Below are 24859 nucleotides of genomic sequence, written 5' to 3' on the forward strand. Positions count from 1 at the left end.
GAATTTGCGAGTGAATTGGTACCGGGAGCCAGACCAGTGTCAATTGCGTTGTATAGGATGGCTCCGATAGAACTGGCTGAACTAAAGGCTCAGTTGGAAGAGCTTCTGAACAAGAGGTTCATTCGACCGAGTGTGTCACCATGGGAGCGCCAGTTTTGTTGGTGAAGAAGAAGGATGGAGAAATGTGACTGTGTGTGGACTACTGACAGTTGAACAAAGTGACTGTGAAGAACAAGTACCCGCTGCTAAGGATAGATGACTGATGGATCAACTGAAAGGAGATGAAGTGTTTTTCGAAATTGATTTGAGATCCAGTTACCATCAAATAAGGGTTAAAGAGGATGATATCCCGAAGACTGTGTTTAGGACACGCTATGGACACTACGAGTTTGCGGTTATGTCCTTTGGGTTAACGAATGCACCTGCTGTTTTCATGGATTACATGAACAGAGTCTTTAGTCCCTTTCTGGACAAATTTGTGGTGGTTTTCATAGATGACATATTGGTTTACTCTAAGACGGCAAAGGAGCATGAGGAACACTTAAGGATTGTGTTGCAAATCTTAAAGGAGCAGAAATTGTATGCCACGTTGTTGAAGTGCGAGTTCTAGAAGGAGGAAGTAAAGTTCCTAGGTTACGTGGTGAGAAAAGGAGGAATAGCGGTGGATTCTTCTAAGGTAGAAGCGGTGATCGAGTGGGAAAGGCCAACGACGGTGACGGAAGTCTGAAGTTTCTTGGGCTTAGCCGGATATTACCAGAGATTTATTGAAGGGTTTTCCCGAATTGCGCTACCGATGACGAAATTAACAAGGGAAGAGGTGCCATTTGTGTGGATGTCAGAGTGTAAAGAGTTTTCAAACTTTGAAGAAAAAGTTAACTCCAACACCTGTTCTAATCTTACCGAAACCGCATGAACCGTTTGAAGTATATTATGATGCGTCACTGAAGGGTTTAGGTTGCGTGTTGATGCAACACCGGAATGTGGTGGCTTACGCATCGCGTCAGCTAAGACCACATGGTAAATTACCCAACTCATGATTTGGAATTAGCGGCGATTGTGTTTGCATTGAAGATTTGGAGACACCACTTGTACGGAGTAAGGTTTAGCGTCTTTTCTGGTCATAAGAGTCTCAAGTACATCTTTGATCAGAAGGAGATTAATATGCGCCAGAGAAGGTGGATGGAGTTGCTTAAAGATTATGATTTTGAGTTGAGTTATCATCCCAGAAAGGCAAATGTGGTAGCAGACGCTTTGAGTCGGAAGTCCTTGACAATAGCTTGGATGAGGATTAAGGAAGAGGAGCTAGTGGATAAGTTTGTGGATCTTAAGTTAGACATTGGTGAAGTTGCCAGAAGAGCTTGCTTGAATCAGTTGCAGATCTCGAGTACCTTTAAAACGGAGATTCAGAAGGCTCAGCAAGATGAGCAAAAGCTTCAGCAATTGTTTCAACCAGTCGGTGATAAGAGGCGTGGAGAATTCACCAAGGATGATGAAGGGTTGTGGAGATATAAGGGGAGAATTTGCATACCGGATGTTGGGAGTTTGAGGCAATAATTGTTGTCAAAAGCTCACAACAATGGATTTTCTATTCATCCCGGAAGTATGAAGATGTACTACGACTTAAAGAAGATATTCTGGTGGCCTGGGATGAAAGGTGATATAGCAACAACGGTATCCAAGTGCCTGACGTGTCAGAAGGTGAAGATAGAGCATCAGAAGCCGTCGGGAATGCTACAGCCTCTTGAGATTCTTCAATGGAAGTGGGAAGGAATTGCGATGGACTTTGTGATTGGTTTACCAAGGACTAAGTCAGGATTTGATGTGATTTGGGTGATCGTGGATCGCTTAACCAAATCTGCTCATTTCCTGCCTATTCGAGTGAATTGTTCTATGGAGGAGTTGGCGAGGTTGTACATAAAGGAGATAGTAAGGTTGCATGGTATGCCATCGAGCATAGTGTCAGACCGTGATCCCCGATTCACATCAAGGTTTTGGGGAGCTTTTCAAAGAGCTTTCGGTACGAAGCTATATCTCAGTACCGCATATCATCCGTAAACTGATAGACAGTCGAAAAGGATGATTCAGACGTTAGAAGATATGCTGAGAGCATGTGTATTGGATCAACCCGGAAGTAGGGACCGTTACATGCCATTGGTGGAGTTTGCGTACAACAATAGCTTTCATACGAGCATTGGGATGGCTCCATATGAGGCCTTGTATGGACAAAAGTGCCAATCTCTACTTTGTTGGTATGAATCAGGTGAAGTGAGCGTTTTGGGTCCTAATTTGGTAGCAGAGACTACTGAGAAGATTAAGAAGATACGAGGGAGAATTCTAACTACTCAGAGTCGACAAAAGAGTTATGCGGACCAAAGAAGGAAACTGTTAGAGTTCGAAATGGGAGAACATGTATTTCTAAAGGTTACACTGACAACTGGGATTGGAAGAGCGATTAAGACCAAGAAATTGAATCCGAGGTATATAGGACCGTTTGAGATTCTGAGGTGATTCGGACCAGTGGTGTATCAAGTGGCTTTGCCACCTCACTTGTCCAACTTGCATGACGTATTCCACGTGTCACGGCTCCACAAGAACACATTAGATGCAGCTCATGTGTTGGAGCCTGAGTCGGTTGAGTTGAGGGAGAACGTGACATTTTAAGTAACACCAGTGAGAATCGATGACACTAGTGTGAAGAAGCTGCGAGGAAAAGAAGTTCAGTTGGTTAAAGTAGCTTGGGAGCGAGCAGGAGTCGAAGAGCATACTTGGAAATTGGAGTCCGAGATGCGAAAAGATTATGCCGAGTTATTCTCAAGTAATCAGTAAATTTGAGGGAAAAATTTCTTATTTGTTGGGAAAAATGTAAGAATCGAGCTTAATTACCCGTTTAATTAAGTAATTAATATTGCCCAAATTAGGTTCTGAAAAATTAGAGTGAGAATTTAAGGATTTAAATATGATTTTTGGACTCAGTAGGTCTTTCTGAGTCAAAAAATGTATTTTCTACGAAAAACCGTGAAAATCGCAAACCGAAAGTTGAACCGGTCGAACTGGTTCAAGTCTGCTCGGTGCTGCACGAGAAAAAGTGAAAATAGTAAAAAAACCTTAGAAAAATAATAGAAATCGAAAATCCGGCGTTAATTTTAAAGGTTTGGCCCGAAGTTGGGCCAAACGGGCTAAAAAAACTAACGGATTGGACCGGGCCCAAGTTGGGCCCAAGCCCAACATATAAAAGGTTCATTAATGAACCAATTTCAGCACAAACCACACTCAAACACTACACACCCAGCTGAGAAGTGAAGGAGAAGAGAACCCCATGAACACTATTCACTTCCATCTTCTCAAGCTCATATCTTGAGCTACGGAGCTCCGATCGCCGCACCGTTTGTGGCTATGCGTTCCTCGTGAAGAGCTCTACAAAATATATCTAGGAAATTGGTAAGGAAATTTTGAATCCCTCTTAGTTCTTCCCTTAAAAATTTTGAGTATAGGACTTTTGATTAAGTGAGGTTTTGTGATTTTGGGTGTTTAGGTTCACTCTAACTCTTGCTTAGCCTTGAATTTTGGCTACCAAAACTATTGAAAAAGGTAAGAGGCATTGAAATCTTGTGAAATTTCAATTTTGATGAGCCCTAGGTTGAATTATTGTGAATTATGTGTGTTATAACTTGAAGTTGTGAGTTTGGAGCTTGTTGGTGCTTGTTGGAGTTATATTGGACACTTACTTGTGGTTGGAAGCCTAGCTTGTGCTCAAATTTGGGTTGAGGGCATATTGGAAATTAGCCAAGGTATAGTTTTGGTTTCCTCTATGTAGTATATAATATTCATGGACACTTAGGCTAGTGACCTATAGGATAGGTTTGAATTATAATGGTTGATGAGTTGTTGAATATTGATATATGATGATTTATTATGGATTAATGATGATATGATGATAATGATGATGATTGATTTTGTGAATTGAAAAGTGAATAGTGATAATATGTGTGATGTTGGGATTGATGAAATGGTAATGTGGTTAAAAAATATGAAAGAGGATTTATTAAAAGGTGATATATGTGATATTGAGGTTGAGAATAATATGTAAAGGAAATGGAGTTGGTGTAATATGACACAAAGCGTAAATTCTGATGAGAAATGGAGTTTAGAGTGGGTTGCTATGGTTTTGGTTGTGTTTTACAAAGAATTGGGGATTTTGGTAAAAGTTAGTTTTGGGTGAACTTTGTCTGATCATAACTCATGCCTCAGTTTTCAAAATTGATTGAAATTTTTTGGAATTAAAGCTTATTGAACACCCTTCGAATCGATATAAAGTTTGTAAAATTTGGAATTTTGTAGAGGAAGTTATGATCAATCAAAGTTTGGTGTTAAAATCTAAAATTCTGCAAAGTTGCAGAATTTTATGATTTCTGGTATGTGCGCACACACAGCCTTGTGCGCACGCCCACGCACACCTCTGTAAAAATTTTAGCCTGTGCGCATGCACACACAAACTTGTGTGTGCGCACACGCAGAGGCAGGCAATCTGTTCACAGCACTAGCACAGCTTGTGCGCGCACATACCCAATGAGGAATTGCAACATGTGCGTACGCACAGCCTGTGTGTACGCACACATTGGGAAGGTCAGTCTGTTGAGGACGCTGGCACAGGATGTGTGAGTGAATAGATATTGTAAATTTTGGCACCTATGCGTACGCACACGTTTTAAAACTTTTCCAGGGCGTGCGCGCACACACCCCTGTGCGTACGCACACATCCTGTTTCTCAAATTTAACTTTGTTTTGAACTATTCTACCTTCCCAAAAAGATTGTAAGCTTTTGTGACACCATTTTGAGACTTTTGGGCTTAATTTTGGGCATGAGAACACGGGAAATAACCTAAGGGTTTTAATTGATGATTATTTTGAAAACTTAAAAAATGGAGGTTTAGGTTTCGGGTGTACTGAGGATGTGTTTGACGGTATGTGAACAATGATTGATATATGAGATGAGAACTGATGAGTTAAGGACTCAAAAATGGAAATGTTTATTGACAGTAGTTGTGATGAGTCGAGGACTCGGAAATGAAAATGTTGATGTGACAGTGGTTGAGATGAGTCGGGGACTTGAATGTGCAATGATGAATCATTGTTGTATTGAAAATTTTTTCATGAAAAACCGCTGAACTACTGTTTTAAATTGAGATTATGAGACACTATGCGACCGGCAAGGACGGCGGTTGGATCCCGCCTGTCGAGCTCGCGGCAGCGTAAGGGCGGTGGTTCGCCTGCTTGCGTTGAGATGTAATGTCTGTGGCAAGAGTATCCCGCTCGCATCCCTTCGGATCAATAGAGCGTGCAGGCACAAAACTTTGGACAGTGATCTGAGCACTATATCTCGGCAGTTCCCAATGATGATTTCGAAGGGAGACTTCTCAATGGAGATGTGTCGGGTTGGCAGTTGAACTGACAATGTGATATCACAGCCAATAGGACAGGCATTCATCATGTATATTTTCTATCTGTTTGTTTGCTTTGCAAACTTTTAAATGTATGCCTAATTGAATAGATAATGCATGGAAAACTTGTCTCGCAACAAATCTCCCTTCGGCAAGTGTACCGAATTGTCGTCAAGTAATAACTCACAAAAGAGTAAGGTCGAATCCCACAGAGATTAACAGATTAAGCAATCAATGGTTAATTGATTATCCTAGTTAGACGGTTCAGATTTGAATGATGAGCAGTAGGAATTGTAAATTGACAGAAAAGTAAAGAAAGCAATAAAGTGCAGAAAAGTAAAATAGCAAGAAAAGTAAATGTAAGAACTAAAAATAAAATGAACATTGGGATCAAGAGATATTGCAATCCTCCGGATCAAGTTTATTCTCATCTCTTCCTCAATCAATGCATTCATTAATCTCCTTGGCAATCTTAAGTGATCGAATTACAATTCCTTGTAATTCGATCTCTCAAATCTTGATCAATAGCCAATTCCTTGGTCAATTGCTCATAAGAAGAGATGAAGTATGGTCACTGATTATACCACATGCATTTCCCAAATCAAGTGTTGGAAGGATTATAGTCACATATCCATCCACCCCCAATTTGGTCTAGTATGAGAAAGCATTTCTAGCATGATCTCTTCATTCCTCTTTCAAGGGTCAGAAGAGATCCAAGTATGAATAGTTTCTTTTCCAAGATAACTACTCAATTGGATGAAGATCGAAAGCTCTCTAGTAAAATCAAGAGGAAAGAAAGAAGAAGAAGAATAAGAACTACACTTAATCCATTGAATCACAATAGAGCTCTCTAACCCAATGTAAAGAGTTAGTTGATCATTGCTCTACAAAAATAGAAAAGAAAGAAAGTGCAGAAAAGTAAATATGAAGATTCAAACTGAAATTGAAAATTCAACATTCATAAATGAAAATTACAACTAAAAGAAAGAGAAAAGTGTGTGAGGGGAGGGAGTTCGAAGACCCCTCTTCAATCCCCCATTCCAGAATTTCCAACCTTTCCAAGATTTCCCAGCTCCTTTGAATGTAAAGACTAAGGCCTTTATATAGGCTCTCCTAAATTACAAAATGAAATTAAAAGCAAATTACAATTAAATGAAAATTCCTATTCTAGATGCTTCTTGTGGTCTTGATTGGTTGACAATTGTGGGCTTGCTTGCTTGAGCTTTGTGCTTGAGCTTTGAAGTGGACTTGAGAGAGAAGTGAGTCAAGTTAAGGTCCAGGTGCTAAAGTTAGTGCTAAAGTTAGCCACACTAACGCTACAAGTGTGGCGTTAGTGCTAAAGTTATTGTGGCTAACGTTGCACTTGCTGCCCAGTTGGTGTTTTTGGGGCTTAAAAGATGCCTCTTGTTTGTGCTCCAATTTCATGTCCAATATAAAGTATTATATATCGTTGGAAAGCTCTGAATGTCAGCTTTCTAATGCAACTGGAATCATCTCAATTGGACCTCTGTAGCTCAAGTTATGTTCCTTTGAAGTGGACATGGTCGCTGGCATAGTTGCTAGCGTTAATGAAAAACTTGAGTGCCAATAACGCTAGCGATCACGGCTTCATTATTGCCAGTTTCTGAAGCTCAAACTTAGTGTCCACCCCATACTATTATATATTGTTGGAAAGCCCTGGATGTCTACTTTCTAATGCCTTTGGAAGTGCATCATTTGGAGCTCTACAACTCGAGTTACATATCTTGGAAGGTGAAGAGGTCAGCTGGCCTTACTACAGGTTGATACCATGTTCATCTTTGCACTTTCGGGGCAGGTTTTCTCCCTCAAATTTAGTGTCAACCATATAGTGCCATATATTCTTGGAAAGCTCTGGAACCCTACTTTCCAATGCCACTGTAATCACCTCATTTGGAGCTTTGTGGCTCAAGTTATGCGTGTTTGAAGAAGGCATGGTCAAGCTGCCAGGTGCCACGTTAACTTCCACGTTAACTAAGTTAACGTGGGAGTTAACGTGGCTCATAGTGGCTTGTGTGGCTCATTCCAACGTTAGTGACAATGTTGGGTGTCACTAACGTTGGCGATCACCTCCCTTCTTCACGTTAGCTTCCACGTTAACTAAGTTAACGTGGAAGTTAACGTGGCTCCTTGGGGTTGTGTGGTTGCTTCCAACGTTAGTGACAACGTTGGGTGTCACTAACGTTGTCGACTACCCTTGCCTCTTCACGTTAGCTCCCACGTTAACCTTAACGTGGCATTGTGCACTTAGGCCAACGTTAGTGACAATGTTGAATGTCACTAACGTTTGCTTCCTTTCCCCCTTTTAACGTTAGAGGCCACGTTAACTAAGTTAACGTGGACTCTAACGTGGCCACTTATGAGCATTGGCCAACGTTAGTGATAATGTTAAGTGTCACTAACGTTGGCTCCATTTCCTTTCTTCAAAGTTAATGCCACTAACTTTTCTCACTAACGTTGTGGCTTTCCTTCCTTCCACGTTAGTGCCCACGTTAGTGTAACTAACGTAGCCACTAACGTGGCTCTTCTCTTCTTCTTTTGGCCTGAAATCAATCAAACAAAGTGCATCAAAGTCTTGCTCTTAATCATGGAATCATGCATCATCCAATTTATCATTCAATTTATGCATAATTCTCATGAAATCATTCAAAATTCACAATGTTTGCTTGAATCAAGATGTAAGTGAATATCTACCCAAAACTAGCTTATTTCCTAAGAAAATGCATGAAACTACCTTAAAAACAGTAAAGAAAAAGTCAGTAAAACTGGCCAAAATGCCCTGGCATCACAACACCAAACTTAAAACTTGCTTGTCCCTAAGCAAGTACTAGAACAAGAGAATGATGAATGGAATGCCAAGAGAAATGAGTCATTCTTGTGGAAGTCATGTCCCTGGTTTTATGGTGGTTTCATGCATAGCAACTTAGGTTCATTCCTGACTTTCAGACCTTTATCATGTCCTAAAACACTCACTTTGATTGCATCCCATGAGACTTTTATTCATTGATCCTTTTGTTGTCATTTCAGGGCTTATTTGTGTTCTTTAAGCTAAGTACTCTGTAAGGGGACAACTCTTTAAAATAAGCTTTCAGCCAACACTCCCGAACCAGTTGGTTCAAGGTGCTAGGTGTTGAAGCACCCCTAAGGACTTACTTGCTCAAGTCTCTCCCCCATACATACACACCACAAGCATATGGTTTATTTATTTTCTTTTCTTGAGACCTTGGTGTCCAGCACCTCTTTGGGTTACTAAATGCTCTGTAGTGAGGGTTACTCTTGATAGTGGATTTTCAGCTGATAATCCCGAGTTAGTTAACCCAAGTTACCAAGTGATAAGGCACCCCTAAGAGCTTATTCATCCAAGTAGATCCCTCACACAGGAGCACCACAGACACATGCCTCAAGATTAAAACCATTGGTGCCTAGCCTTATTGCTTACTCTTTTTCTTTTATTTTTCAACCTTTATTGTTCTTTCTCTTTTTCTTATTAGGATCTTCTTATTTAGCTAGTCTCATGGGGTGTTTCTCAAGCACAGTATTCATGACAGATAGTTGTCTTCCCACCTTGTGGTTGAACCAACTTAGCTAACTTATGACCACACCACAAACTCAGGAACTTACTCCATAGTATGAACTCTACTCTGGTCTTTTATAAAACACTCATTCTCTTTTCATTTGATTCAAAAGGGACAAGCATACTAGTAAGAAAAGTAAGGATGCAGTAATGACATCCAAACTAGAAAACACAGCCTTAATCAATAAAAAGTTTAAAAGACAGAATTGACATGCTTATTCACAAGGAGAAAGCACACATACATACAAAGAACATAGAAGACAATCATACAAATTAAAGTGCTGGAAATAAGTAAGAGGAGAAAAAAACTTTACCACCTTGTATTTTATCTTCATTGTTGTTGCCCTTTTCCTCCTATTCTTCCCCTTCCCACACCAGACATAGAATAATTGCTTATACTCAAGCAACAATTAAAACAGTGGTGCCGGGGTTTATGATGGATCATGAATGTCTTAAAATAAAGTGTAAGTATGCATGTGTTTCAGCAAGCAAGATTATGGATCACAACAAAAACACAAGAAGTAAAACAGAGACAATGTGATTGCATTAATAAGTGGTGTTGGCATGGTACTTTGCTTGAAAGTTAAGTGGCAACACCAAACTTAGTGTGTCACTGTCAATTTAGACTGTTGCAAGTACCCAGTGAAGATTGAAAATCAAATTGTTGCATGGCAACACCAAACTTAGAGTGCAATCATATGCCAAATTATTGAAAGTAAACTAAGCAAAGCAAGAAAATGTTACCTACGGTTGGGTTGCCTCCCAACAAACGCTCTTTTAATGTCATTAGCTTGACATGTTGTTCACAACTTTCTTCCTCTTCTTCCAGTTTGTTAAGAGGAATGACCTCAAGAGGAAAGAGGAGCCAGTTAATGCCCCTTGTTTTGAGTGCCTCTCCCCAGCAAGCCTTCTTCTGTTGTTAGCTTGAGCAAACTTGCTTGTTGGGGTAGGGGTGGGATGGCTTTTGGTTGACCTTTTCTTCTTCATAAATATTGTCCTTCTTTTCTTGGTCACCATCCTTTTGTTAGTGTTCATGTTGATTGCCTTTACCACCTTGATTTCAGAATTTGGGTATTGTATGATGGGTGGAGCATCCTCTTCATCAAGAACTTCTTGAATTGGTGGTTCAATGAACTCACCCTCTATGCAACTCTCTGTTTCATTGGAGTGTGGGATCCCTTGATTGACTTCCTCTTTTTTTCTTGACCTTTGAATGAACTCCTCTGTTTCTGGAGAGAGTGAAGTGGTCTCTCTTTGTGATCTCAGCTCTTCAATGAATTGTTCTTCAGAATAGAGTTGTGTATTCTGTCTCAATTTTTCTTTATGGTCTCTTTCTGCTATTTTCTCCTCTTCGATTGTTTTTATTATTTCTTCAAGGAGGAGTTCTATCCTAGTGAGTCTCTCCTCTATTCTACTTTTTCTGCATTCTTCAATGATGAGTTCCATCCTAGCAAGTTTATCTAAAGGAGGTTGGGTAGATTGTAATGGTTGGGCGGGGTTGGCTTGTGAATGGAATTGGATATTTTGTGGTTGTGTGTTCTGAAAGTGGTATGACTCTTGTGGGTAGTGAATTGAGTTTTGTGGATGGTGAAATGAATTGTATGGATTTGGGATAGACTTTTGTGCTGAGGCATAGTCAAATGATGAAGAATTTAGGCATGTAAAACTTGGAGGTGAGGTTGTATAATTGAGAGGTGATGGCTCTTGATGAATGGGGTATAAATGAGTTAAATCTCTTTGATTATGATCTTCCCAGCCACAACTTGAGTAGTGATTAATTTCACCAAAATATAGACCATTTTGTGGCTCTGGAAAGTACCCCATTTCATGTTCTTAATACTCCCACCCACCATGAGTATAGTAGAGTGAATCATTCTGTGGTGGTGGAGAGTTTCCCATGAAATTTGATTGACTAAGATATGATGGATGCTCCTTTCTTTCCTGCAGAAAGCTCTGTCTCAAACAATAATCACCAAAAGAAATTGGAATCTCTATTATCACAGATGAGGAAATTCCCAGTGAGGCAATATCACAAACAGTTAGTTAGCAAAAGAAAATAAAGAAGCAAAAGAAAATAAAGACAAAAGAAAAGTGTCTAATCTAGTAAATCAATCAACCGGTAGTTTGTTAATCACAATTAATCCCCGGCAACGGCGCCATAAACTTGATGCACGGAAAACTTGTCTCATAACAAATTTCCTTCTGCAAGGGTACCGAATTTGTCGTCAAGTAAAAACTCACAATAGAGTGAGGTCGAATCCCACAAGGATTGATTGATCAAGCAACTTTAATTAGAGAAATGTTCTAGTTGAGCGAATCAGAAATTGAGTTGAGAATTGCAGAAAGTTAAATGCGGGAAAGTAAATGACAGAAAGTAAATTGCAGAATCTTAAATGGGAATGGGGGAATTGCTCATAAATGTAAATGACAGAAATTAAAGAGAATGGGTAAGATCAGAAATGGGGAGTTCATTGGGCTTAGGAGATATTGCATTCTCCGGATCAATCTCATTTACATCCCTTCCTCAATCAATGCACTCATTGATCTCCTTGGCAATCTTAAGTGATATAATTGAATCACTTAAGATTGCCAAGGAGATCAATGAGTGCATTGATTGAGGAAGGGATGTAAATGAGATTGATCCGGAGAATGCAATATCTCCTAAGCCCAATGAACTCCCCATTTCTGATCTTACCCATTCTCTTTAATTTCTGTCATTTATATTTATGAGCAATTCCCCCATTCCCATTTAAGATTCTGCAATTTACTTTCTGTCATTTACTTTCCCGCATTTAACTTTCTGCAATTCTCAACTCAATTTCTGATTCGCTCAACTAGAACATTTCTCTAATTAAAGTTGCTTGATCAATCAATCCTTGTGGGATTCGACCTCACTCTATTGTGAGTTTTTACTTGACGACAAATTCGGTACACTTGCTGAAGAAAATTTGTTATGAGACAAGTTTTCCATGCATCAAGTTTATGTAAAAAAAATGTTGAGGCATATCCAAGTAAAATCAAGAGAAAAGATAGAGGGAGAATAATGAAAACTAGTATTGATCCATCAAATTACAACAGAGCTCCCTAACCCAATGAAAGGGGTTTAGTTGTTCATAGCTCTGGAAAATGAAAACAAAGATGGAGAATACATAATGAAAAACTAGAAGTGCAGAGAAAGTAAATACAGGAAGTAGTTCTATGCTATTTTCCAACTCCCGGAACTCTCAAAATAATTCAAAGCTACTCCTATATATACTACTCTTCTCATCTTCTAGTTGGCTCTTCAAGTCTTGGGCCTTTGGATCTTGAGTTTGAAGCAGTTCTTTTCTTCATTTGGGCTTGGCTTTACTTGCAGAGAGAAAGTGTGAAGTGGGCAGAGACTTTAGCTTAGGGCGTTAGGGGTGTTAACGTTTAGTGAAAATATGAGTTCGAGAACGTTAGTGACAATCAACTTTCTCACTAACGTTCCTAAGTAAAAGCCACGTTAACTTCAACGTTAGTGGCACAAACGTTGCCACTAACGTTGCCTCTAGGTCCTTCGCACACGTTATTGGGGCTTAACTTTCCCAATAACGTTGAAAAGCCCCCATTGCTCCTACGTTAGAGCCCACGTTAACTTATTTAACGTGGCTCTTTAACGTGGGCTTGCCATCCTTCGAGAACGTTAGTGAAACTCAACATTGTCACTAACGTTCCAATGTGCCCCCATGTCTCACGGCGCCATAAACTTGATGCATGGAAAACTTGTCTCGCAACAAATCTCCCTTCGGCAAGTGTACCGAATTGTCGTCAAGTAATAACTCACAAAAGAGTGAGGTCGAATCCCACAGAGATTAACGGATTAAGCAATCAATGGTTAATTGATTATCCTAGTTAGACGGTTCAGATTTGAATGATGAGCAGCAGGAATTGTAAATTGACAGAAAAGTAAAGAAAGCAATAAAGTGCAGAAAAGTAAAATGGCAAGAATAGTAAATGTAAGAACTAAAAATAAAATGAACATTAGGATCAAGAGATATTGCAATCCTCCGGATCAAGTTCATTCTCATCTCTTCCTCAATCAATGCATTCATTGATCTCCTTGGCAATCTTAAGTGATCGAATTACAATTCCTTGTAATTCGATCTCTCAAATCTTGATCAATAGCCAATTCCTTGGTCAATTGCTCATGAGAAGAGATGAAGTATGGTCACTGATTATACTACATGCATTTCCCAAATCAAGTGTTGGAAGGATTATAGTCACATATCCATCCACCCCCAATTTGGTCCAGTATGAGAAAGCATTTCTAGCATGATCTCTTCATTCCTCTTTCAAGGTTCAGAAGAGATCCAAGTATGAATAGTTTTTTTTCCAAGATAACTACCCAATTGGATGAAGATCGAAAGCTCTCTAGTAAAATCAAGAGGAAAGAAAGAAGAAGAAGAATAAGAACTACACTTAATCCATTGAATCACAATAGAGCTCTCTAACCCAATGTAAAGAGTTAGTTGATCATTGCTCTACAAAAATAGAAAAGAAAGAAAGTGCAGAAAAGTAAATATGAAGATTCAAACTGAAATTGAAAATTCAACATTCATAAATGAAAATTACAACTAAAAGAAAGAGAAAAGTGTGTGAGGGGAGGGAGTCCGAAGACCCCTCTTCAATCCCCCATTCCAGAATTTCCAACCTTTCCAAGATTTCCCAGCTCCTTTTAATGTAAAGACTAAGGCCTTTATATAGGCTCTCCTAAATTACAAAATGAAATTAAAAGCAAATTACAATTAAATGAAAATTCCTATTCTAGATGCTTCTTGTGGTCTTGATTGGTTGACAATTGTGCACTTAGGCCAACGTTAATGACAATGTTGAATGTCACTAACGTTTGCTTCCTTTCCCCCTTTTAACGTTAGAGGCCATGTTAACTAAGTTAACGTGGACTCTAACGTGGCCACTTATGAGCATTGGCCAACGTTAGTGATAATGTTAAGTGTCACTAACGTTGGCTCCATTTCCTTTCTTCAAAGTTAATGCCACTAACTTTTCTCACTAACGTTGTGGCTTTCCTTCCTTCCACGTTAGTGCCCACATTAGTGTAACTAACGTAGCCACTAACGTGGCTCTTCTCTTCTTCTTTTGGCCTGAAATCAATCAAACAAAGTGCATCAAAGTCTTGCTCTTAATCATGGGATCATGCATCATCCAATTTATCATTCAATTTATGCATAATTCTCATGAAATCATTCAAAATTCACAATGTTTGCTTGAATCAAGATGTAAGTGAATATCTACCCAAAACTAGCTTATTTCCTAAGAAAATGCATGAAACTACCTTAAAAACAATAAAGAAAAGGTCAGTAAAACTGGCTAAAATACCCTGGCATCAATAACATGCCTATTTGCTTACTTGAACTACTTGCTTTATATGCTTCTACTTGTGCTTTACTTGCATTGCAATTAATTGTGATTTCTACTGGGATTGAGGAGGTTCGGAAGGTGGTGGCGATGGGATCGCATGGAGGATAGGTTGGTGAAGGTTGTGGGACAGCGGTGTTTGGTTAGAATATAAATCCCCTAAGATAGAGCACCCTTGTAAGAACCGGCAAAACTGTTTTTATAAAAATAATAATTTCAAGTGCCCAAGATGGATTCAAAATTTACAAGTTTTAATTTAAAAATATAAAGGTGAAATTTGGTTTTGAATGAATTTTTTTGAGTCAGAAAATGTATTTTCTGTGAAACATCGAGAACCGGTAGCCGAACCAGTCGAACTGGTTTAAACCTGTCCGGTATTGTGTTTTGAGAAAAATAAGATTATGAAAATTGATTTATTGTTTTAAAAGGACAAAAATAATTTAGAATTGAAAACTGGGCACTAATCTTAAAGGTTTTTGGCCCAAAGTGGGCCAAACGGGCTAAAAACGCTAACGGATTGGACCGGGCCTAAACCGGGCCCAAGGCCCAACATATATAAGCTCATTAATGAGCATTTCAGCGCATTTGATGCAAAAAGAGAGAGAGAGGGGGGCGCGGTTTAGAAGAAGAGAAGAGAAGAAGCCATTGTTACTATTCACCTCCTCCTTTAAAGCTCTATAACTTTTGATCCGGAGCTCCAATTGACGAGCCATTTATGGCCACGTGAAGCTCTCGACGAGCTCTTCCTTTCTATTAAAAGAAATCTAGTAAGATCTCTCTCTTCATGCTCCATCTTCCAGCCCTAAGTTTCTGCATTTTTTGGGGTTTGATTTTTGAGGAGATTTTGTGGTTTTGCTTGTTTAGGTGATCTCTAGTAGCAGATAATTATTGAATTTTATCCCTAATCTCATTGGTTAAGGTAAGGTTTCACTAAACCCTTGTGTTTAGTTATTTTGTGTATCTTAGATATTGATTTTGATGATATATGTGTTGTTAGATTGAGTTTTGGTGTTTGTTGGAGTTGGTTGAGGCTTTGGATCAAGCTTGGTGGCTTCGTTTTGGTGTTTGGTGCATTTGGGAATCGGCCAAGGTATGGTTGATGAGGAAAAAATCGATTCCATAAAAACTCACTGGAAAGTGTACTGGGTCGCGTCAAGTAGTAATAACTCAAAGGAGTGAGGTCCATCCCACAGGGATTGATGGATTGAGCAACTTTAGTATGGTGATGTATTTAGTTAAGCGGGTATTTGATGAGTTGGGTAAAATTTTTCTTGATAGAAAGGAAAATTTTAAGTAAACTAGACTGCAGAATGAAAATTTACAGATAAGTAAATTGCAGAAACTTAGAGTGCAAGAAATTAAAAGAACTAAAACTTAAATTGCAAGAAAAGTAAATAACTGAAACTTAAAGTGCAAGTAACGTAAATTGTTGAATCTAAACTGCTGGGAAACTTAAATTTGCATGAATGATAAAAGGAATTTGGGTGTTGGGGATCAAAACAGAACTGGAAAGAGTAAATTACAGTAAATTAGAGGATTCTCAGATGAGGAAAGTCAGAAGATAGTTCAATTAGGATTTTAGTACCAAAATAAAATTGGATAATTTGCAGAAGAGTTAAAATAGAATGAAAACTTATATCAATTCCAAAATCTTAAAAGAGAAATGAACAATGGCAGCAGAATATTGAAATAGCAAAAAGAAAAAAATTAAGATCTCAATTGCTCTCTTAACAAAACAGAAAAGAAGAAATTGCATAAGAAAGAAAAACTAGAAAGAAAACTAAGATCCGATCTCCAATTCATAAAACTAGAAACAGGAAAAATAAAAGAAAACTTAAAGGTGAAGAAATTCAGAAGAATTCTCCAATCAGAGTTCCAGAATCAGAAATAGGAAATTGAAGTTGTAGCAGAAGAAAGAGAAAAATCAACCGAAAGGAAAATTCAGATCTGATCTATCTCTCTAAAATTCTAAAAAAAATGAAAAATTAAAAGAGAGCCCCCAATGAAATCAAATTCTTCTCTATTTATACACTTCCTAATTCTGTCATCCAATACTTGGAGTGGGCTTTTTCGCACTTGGTTGCTGCTTCCAGGAGAACGTTGCGTTCTCAAAGTGAGCGCAGCGTTCATTCATCCACGTGGACGCGTCTCTGACGCGTGCACGTCCTTTTGCACTTTTTGCTCATCGACACGTACGCGTCATGCATGCGTGCGCGTCACCATCAGTCTTCAGTTCCAGCATGCTCGTGCGCTCCTTTCACGCGTACGCGTGCTTCAATGGCGTTTACTTAGTGAGCGCTACGTTGGCTTAGTGAACGCTATCCACACGTGCGCGTCCTCCACGCGTGCGCGTGGCTAGCAAAATACCAATTCTATATTTCAGCATCACTCACGCGTTCGCGTGATTCCTGCCAAATCCACCATCGACGCATGCGCATCATGCACGCGTGTGCGTCGCCTCCAGAATTTTACCTCCAAATTTAAATCTGTCTGAAAATGCTGAGTAATCAAACGTAGCGCTCTCTTCAAAAACGAGCGCCAGCCACTTTCACGCGTACGCGTCATGCACGCGTACGCGTGGGTCTTCGAAAATTGCCCCTGACGCGTAAGCGTCCCGTATGCGTGTGCGTCGTCAAGTGAGCGTGGTGTTCTTCATTTGAACGCTACGTTATTCGGCTGTGCTTCCCTCTTTTCTTCATTTTCTCACCTAAGATTAATCAAACAAGCAATCAAAGTCTCACCAAGATCATAATAATTTGCATCATTCATAATAATCACTTGATTCTTGCATAAATCTCATGATTTTGTCCAAAATAAGTGATGTTTGATTGAATCAAAATAATCATGAAATTCCACTCCAACCACTTACTTATTGTGCAAGAAAGTGCATAAAACCTAATGAAATAAATGAAAAATGCTTGTGAAACTAGCATAAGATGACTTGTCATCAATGGTTTCGGTTTCATTTATGTAATATGTAATGTTTCTTGAAACTTAGGCTAGTTAACCTTAAGATAGGATTGAATGTGTTGGGTGTATGTTTAATTGTATGTGATTTTAATGTATGGGGATAACTTGTATGATGGTGATGATGATCTGGAGTTTTTATATGAGGAATATATGAGTTTGATTATGATTGTTGGTATTTAATGATTTTGAAGGCTGATGTTGGATATGTGATTTATTGTTGTTGATATGGTTGATGATTGATGATGGTTATTGATGTTGTTGGTAAATTGAAGGTGAGTGTTGAGATTGTTGATAAATGATGTGGATTATGATGAGTTGATGATTTTTGGAATATGTTGATAAATCATGATGTTGAACTTGGTAAAGATGGTGGGAGAGATGGAAATTGAAATGAAATGAGATTGATTTTGATGTTTAGTATTGAGTGAATTATGATTGAGGAAAGTGTTGGTGGAGGATTGGCTTTGGTATCATATATTTGAGGTTTGATGGTTGAGAATGGTATAATATGTTATAAAGGGTAGATTTTGATGGAAATTGGAATTTGAAGTGGTTTTAGTTGGAAATGTTGGTAAGTTGAGGTTTTATGACTTTTGGTAAAAGTTATTTTTGGTGAACTTTGTCTGATCATAACTTATGCCTCAGTTTTCAAAAATTGTTGAAATTTGTTTGAAATTGAAGCTTATTGAAAACTCTTCAAATTGATACAAAGTTTGTAAGATTTGGATTTTTGTAGAGGAAGTTATGATCATTCAAAGATTGGTGTAAAAATCTGAAATTCTGCAAAGTTATAAAATTTTATGATTTCTGGTATATGCGCACGCACAACCTTGTGCGCACGCACAACCCTGCAAAATTTTAGACCTGTGCGCACGCACAGGCAGGGAAAGGCGTGCTGTTTGCAGCGCTAGCACAGCTTGTGCGCGCACACACCAATGAGAAATTGCAACCTGTGCGTACGCACACCCCTGTGCACACGCACACGTTGGGAAGGTCAGTCTGTTGGGAGCGCTAGCACGCCTTGTGTGAGCGGACAGAATTGTAAAATTTGGTACCTGTGCGTACGCACACCCCTATGCGTACGCACACGTTTTAAAACTTCTCTTTGGCGTGTGCGCGCACACCCCTGTGCGTACGCACACGCCCTGTTTCTCAAACTTAAACTTTGTTTTCAACTATTTCCCCTTCCCAACAAGTTTGTAAGCTTCTGTAACACCATTTTAAGACTCTTGGGCTTGTTTTCAGGTATCAGATATGGGAAAGGTCCTAGGAGGATTTTATTTGGTAATTCTTTGAAAAGTTAGCAAAGGGAGGTTTAGGTTTCTGGTGTGTACTGAAGATGAGTTTGGTTGAGAGAAAAGGAAGAGTAGTGAACTTGGTGATTACTGACAGCGAATTGAGAAATTGATGAACTAATGAGTTCGGAATGGAATTAAGAACTGATGATGGTTATTATGAGCTTGATGGATATAGACGGAAAGTGTGCAAGGCCTATAACCCTGGCGTAGCAGATTTCTCTGCTGCATGAGTAGATGTTGCTGAAAGTGATTTGAGATGAAAAATGGTAATGTCTGGTGATGATTTGAGGACGAAGAAGTTATTGGATTGTTGAGAGTGTGCGGAGCCTATATCTCCGGCGTGGTAGATTATTCTGCTGCATGACCAGTTGTTGTTGAGAGTGTGCGGAGCCTATAACTCCAGCGTGGCAGATTGTTCTGCTGCATGACCAATTGTTGTTAAGAGTGTGCAGGGCCTATTTCCCTGGCGTAGCAGATTGTTCTGCTGCATGATTTGTTGTGGTTGGTTCCTTCTTTGCTGCAGGAAGTGTGCAGGGCCTATATCCCTGGCGTAGTAAACTCCCTACTACATGAGTGTGCAGGACACTATATCTCTGGCCTAGCAGATTCGCTGCTGCATGAGTGTGAAGGGCACTATATCTCTGGCATGGCAGAGAAGGCTACATCTGGAAGGATGTGTCAAGTTGGCATTCACGGACCGACAAGTGATATCACGAGCCAATAGGATAGACATTCATCATATGCATCTCTTATGTGCTTGTTTGCTTTGATTACTTGAGTTTGCCTAATTGTATAATATGCCTACTTGCTTCTTGAATTACTTGTTATATATTTGAATATTACCTGTGTTTTACTTGCTTGCATTATATGTGTTTGTCTAGTGCTGAGGAGGTTAGGTAGGCGGTGGCGTGGGGATCGCACGGAGGTTAGGTTGGCGAAGGCTGTGGGATACAGCGGTGTGATTAGTATTAGTTAGAATTCCCCTAAGTTTAGATAACCCAGTTTATGGATTAAGTTCTTTATTTATTTATTTTATTCTAAGCTTGAATATCCATATGCGATGTGAAGTTCTAGGATTGCCTTCGGTGTCCCGGAGCCTTACATCTTACATATTGGGCACTGTTACCATACTGAGAACCTCCGGTTCTCATAGCATATGTTGTTGTTTTTTTTCAGACACAGGTTGCACATCCACTTCGGTGAGATTACGGATATGGTGACAGAGCGGATTATGGTTCCTCCTTGGTTTATTTCTATTTTACTTTGTTATAGTTACTCTCACATCTCTTTGTATATTTATCTTTATGGCCTTAGAGGCTTACTTGAGAGATAAGTTGTATAAGTTGTTTTAACTCCAAAACTCTGTATTTTTCTGTGTGTAACTAGTCGGCTTAAACTCCGCAAGCTTAAGCTAGTTTCATATGATTATTATATTCTTATATCTATATATATGTTCTATTCTCTTGCATCTATACCTTGTATCTTATGCGTAGCTTCGTCTGAACGTTTTGTGCTTTTGTAAATCTGTCTTTGAGCTTAATCCTTCATCGGGCTTCTAGAATATATTATTTCCTTCTATATATAAATATGTATGAGCCTTAGAGTTGTCGTAACCTTTAATTAACCTTTGCTTTACGGCTAGAGGTAAGGCTTAGGGTAATTAGGGTGTTACAACCCTGTTTATTTATGTTAAGATTTATATAATTATGTTTATCTGTTTTAGTATGCCTTAAGATTGAAATCTTGTGATGGATATGAAGTCTAGGATTGCCTTTGGCATCCCAGGGTCTTATATCCTACATCACTGAGCACTGTTACCATATTGAGAACCTCCGGTTATCATACCACATTTCTGTTGTATTTTTCAAATGCAGGTCACAACCCACCTCAGTGAGTTGCTTGGGATGGTGACAGAAGCGGAGGATCCGGATACCTTTTTTAGTCTTTTTGATTTAATTTGTTTATACTTCTCTCACTTTTGTATTTTGCTTTAGCCTAGAGGCATATATTGAGAGAACAAAACTTGTATAAGCTGTTTTTACTATCTGGTTTCATGTATGGTCTGTATATGGCTAGCCGGCTTAAACTCCGCGAGTCGTGGCTAGATTCCTGTCATATTATGCTATTATATTTTGACATATCTTATCTGTATCTTGTGCTTTAAGTTAGAAGCTTCGATAGTACATTTTGTGCTTTTTAAATCCTGTTTTTGAGTTATATCCTTCATCGGGCTTCTAGATTATATTATTTTCTTTTATATATTATATGTATGAGCTTAGAACTGTCGTAAACTTTGGTTAACCTTTGCTTTACGATGTGAGGTAAAGCTTAGGCTAATTAGGGTGTTACATTTGACATTCTCGAACAACAACAGGAGGTTGAAACACAAGATCAGCAATGAGAAGAATCTCGTAGAGGTGGGAAAAGACCTCGACGAGAATTTAAGCAGTGGAACAAGCGAAGCATTTTCTTTGATCTTCCGTACTAGAAAACCAATTTTTTGCGTCATAATCTGGACTTTATGCATATTGAGAAGAATGTCTATGATAACATTTTGTACACTTTGCTTAATGACAAAGCAAACTCAAAGAACAATCTCAAGGCATGGAAAGATTTGAAAGAAATGGGAATAAGGCGTGATCTCTGGCCAAGTGACAATGGATCATATCATTTATCTTTATTTTCACTAACACATGACACCAAGAAGCTATTTCTTTCGGCGTTGAAGAATGTTGTGTTGCCAGATGGATACTCAAGTAATGTTTCGAGATGTGTGGATGAAGGACAGAAAAAAAATTTTGGATTGAAAAGTCATGACTACCATATTCTTTTGGAAGAATTATTACCAATAGCAATTCGTCATTTGCTGCCAGATCATGTTACTGCGGTATTAATTGAGTTTGGCTCATTCTTTAAGATCCTTTGTGGGAAAAGCTTAAGTACTTCTGAACTTGACAAGCTCCAACAACGCATAGTGGTTGTCCTTTGCCAATTGGAGATGTTATTTCCTCCATCATTCTTTACCGTCATGATTCACTTGATAGTCCATCTAGTAGAGGAAGCAAAGCTCGGAGGTCCAATGCATTATCGATACATGTATCCAATTGAGAGGTAAAATATTTTATACGATGAACTAAAGATCATTAGAGTTACATCTCTTGTCATGTCATATTTACTCGATTTTGTTATATTATTTTAGGGAGTTAGGACATCTAAAATCCCATGTATGGAATAGAGCACAAGCAGAAGCGTCTATAGTCGAAGGATATTTAGCTGAGGAATGTCTCACCTTTTGTTCTCGCTATTTTGAGGATATAGAGACAAGGTTCAATAGACCTAAACGTGTATGTGATGACCCACTTGACAAAGGATGCTCAGAATCTTGTCTCTTTCCGACGATGAGTGAAGTAGGGAGTTCTAGTACAATTTTTTTGTTGAGTGAAAAGCAAAAACTACAAGCCCATAGATATGTGTTACTAAATTATCAAGCCGTCAAGGATTATGTGAAGTGAGTAAAGATAGAGGTTATTTGCAGTAATATATTCGTAATATATATTCATTGGTGACATACTCTAAATCCAATTTAATTATTCATGCAGTGAATTTAGAGAATACATAACAAGAAGCTCAAAGGGAAGGAGACCGAACCCCACAGATATAGAGAAGAGAGTATTTAAGGATTTTGTTTCGTGGTTTGAAAAATGAGTAAGTTACTTAATTGTTAGAGTTTAAGAAATAGGAAGGGTGTTAAAATATAAATGTTTTAAACTTCATAACTTATCCCAATTTTAGATAATAAACCCGGATACCATAGAACAGCTGTCTACTGACATAAAATTTTTAGCACGACACCCCTTATCAAATGCAATGAGATATAGTGCTTATAAAATTAATTGCTGCACCTTTCGAACTGTTGCCCGTGAAGAAGGTTTGAAGACACAGAATAGTGGAGTATATTTAACCTCTAGCACACCATGTGTTGCAAGTCGAGTTGACAGAAATTTAAGACAAGGTGATGTACCCTATTATGGCAAGTTGGAGGATATAATTGAGGTTAGCTATTATGGGTGATTCACTGTTGTTCTCCTCAAATGTAAATGGGCTGATTCTACTCGACATAGAGGATATAGAAGAGATCAATGGCATTTTCATTGTGTTAACTTTGATAGACCAATTCATACTGGTGAACATGAAGAAGATGAGCCTTATATTCTAGTATCACAAGCATCAATGGTCTACTATGTAGATGATGTCGTTAACAAAGGTTGGAGTATTGTTGTTCATTTAAAACCAAGAGATTTGTATGAAATGGGTGATGAAATTGAAAAAGCTGCAGATGAGGACAAGCCACATCAAGAGCAAGCTATTGATCAATTTTTTGGCAATAGTGATGAATACATGCAATTGGAAACAAACCACTTGATCGATGATGTAGTTGACTCATTATGAGAAATCTAAGGTATAAGCTTATTTATATATTGGTTAATTTTAAGTTTATGGCTAATCTTTTGACTTGTTCATAAATTTTATCTTTGGACTAATTTTGTGTGAAATATAACATGCTTTTTGAGTTAATTTCTCTAACTTTTTGTTGTTAAATTCATCTACAGCAATGCTGAAGTGTAAACGCTTTACTAATTCCTGAGATCAGCTCCTCAACCTGAAAATGGTTTTGATTAGTCTAATGATGAGGTAGTACACAATTCACCAACGGATATTTCACCACCTAATCATGATTCAACAATGCAAAGCAATTCGGATAGTACTACGGATCATTCACTGCCAAACTAAGGATCCCAAGAACATACTAGGCGCTTTAGTGGACGTCAATCTTCTGAATATTGGACAGTGGAGATAATAGGTACGGTGCACAATAAATTTGTTTTCTCATGCTGAGTTGCTAAATAAGTGTGTTCTAAATAAATGCAAATTTTTATATTTCAATCTTTATATGTTATATTTTTTTGTGCAATCTCTTGTATGAAAGTAAAAAAATGATGCATTGATAATTGAATATACACTATGCCAATTTGTATAGGTTAATCCTGACCATGTATCTTTCTATGTTGCTATGGTTGAATAATCCTAAAGTTTATTTATTTTGAGGCATATGATAAAAATTTCAATTGTACGAAAATCTAGCCCAAAATAATTTTAATAAAAATCTTAAGACTTTCACCCAATTCCCGAGGAATAAAATGAAAATATGAACTAGTACTACTCCTATAATATTACTATACGACAAACTTATATGTATATGCATGGTTCTAGGTTTTGTGAAATCACATTATTTATCATCAAATCATCATAATCTTTTCCCTTTTCTTTTTCTTTTTGTTTTGGTCAAAATTGTTATTTATGTATCATCTCTCTAGTAATAACAAAAACTCGGTAGAAAAATAATGAGTGATGGTATGGTCTCTTTTTGCAAATTGCTCTCTTTCTCTCTCTTTTAGATGTTTAATTAATTAACTTATTTGTTAGTTACTTTATAATTTGAATAATATAAGATCATATCCAATAATTAAGGTGGCCAAATTGCATTCTTAATTAATTGATATCTCAATCCAATTTAGCCATTAGTAAGTGTGACCAAACTAATACAAGGACGTATTCCCCTGCTTAATCTTTTATTTTTTTGGGTCCACACTATCTATATAGATTGGAACACATTTTTTATCTAGAACATAATATATATCGGTTCTCCAAGTTTGTTATTTTCAAAATTCAAATCTAAAACATTTATTAGCTTAGGGTCTTTGACAAATTATACATGGATCCTGATGAATATATACATATGGTGGTGTTTCATATATAAGTTAATTAAAATTGCTCACTTGTCAATATCAACTATGATGTACCAGAACAAAGAACATACATAAGACCATTTCTTTGCTTGTGTTCACTAACAATTTGTTAACAAAGCCTTATCTGATTACCGTTCTTATTATCTTTTTCCTTTTTTTTTGTTATATATCAGCCAGTTATATTAAAAGCTTTTAAATAAAAATGTTTAAAATTTAATTTTTAAAAGTAATTATGTACTTACACATAATTGATTTTATATGCAAATATTTTGTTTTTAAATTTTTAATTTAATTCTTAATTTTTTAAATAAAGGTACAGATGGAACTATTAAGACTAGAAGGCTAAAAGTTAAAGAA

General features: G+C 37.9%; 1 pseudogene; it reads left to right on the forward strand.

Moving 5' to 3' along the window:
• Positions 1-1602: 1602 nt before the first annotated feature.
• Positions 1603-23144, forward strand: LOC148561342 (uncharacterized; annotated as a pseudogene).
• Positions 23145-24859: the final 1715 nt, after the last annotated feature.

This window comes from Arachis ipaensis, chromosome B6, assembly GCF_059453495.1.
Source record: "Arachis ipaensis isolate K30076 ecotype BB chromosome B6, ASM5945349v1, whole genome shotgun sequence".
Classification (NCBI taxonomy): Eukaryota; Viridiplantae; Streptophyta; class Magnoliopsida; order Fabales; family Fabaceae; genus Arachis; species Arachis ipaensis.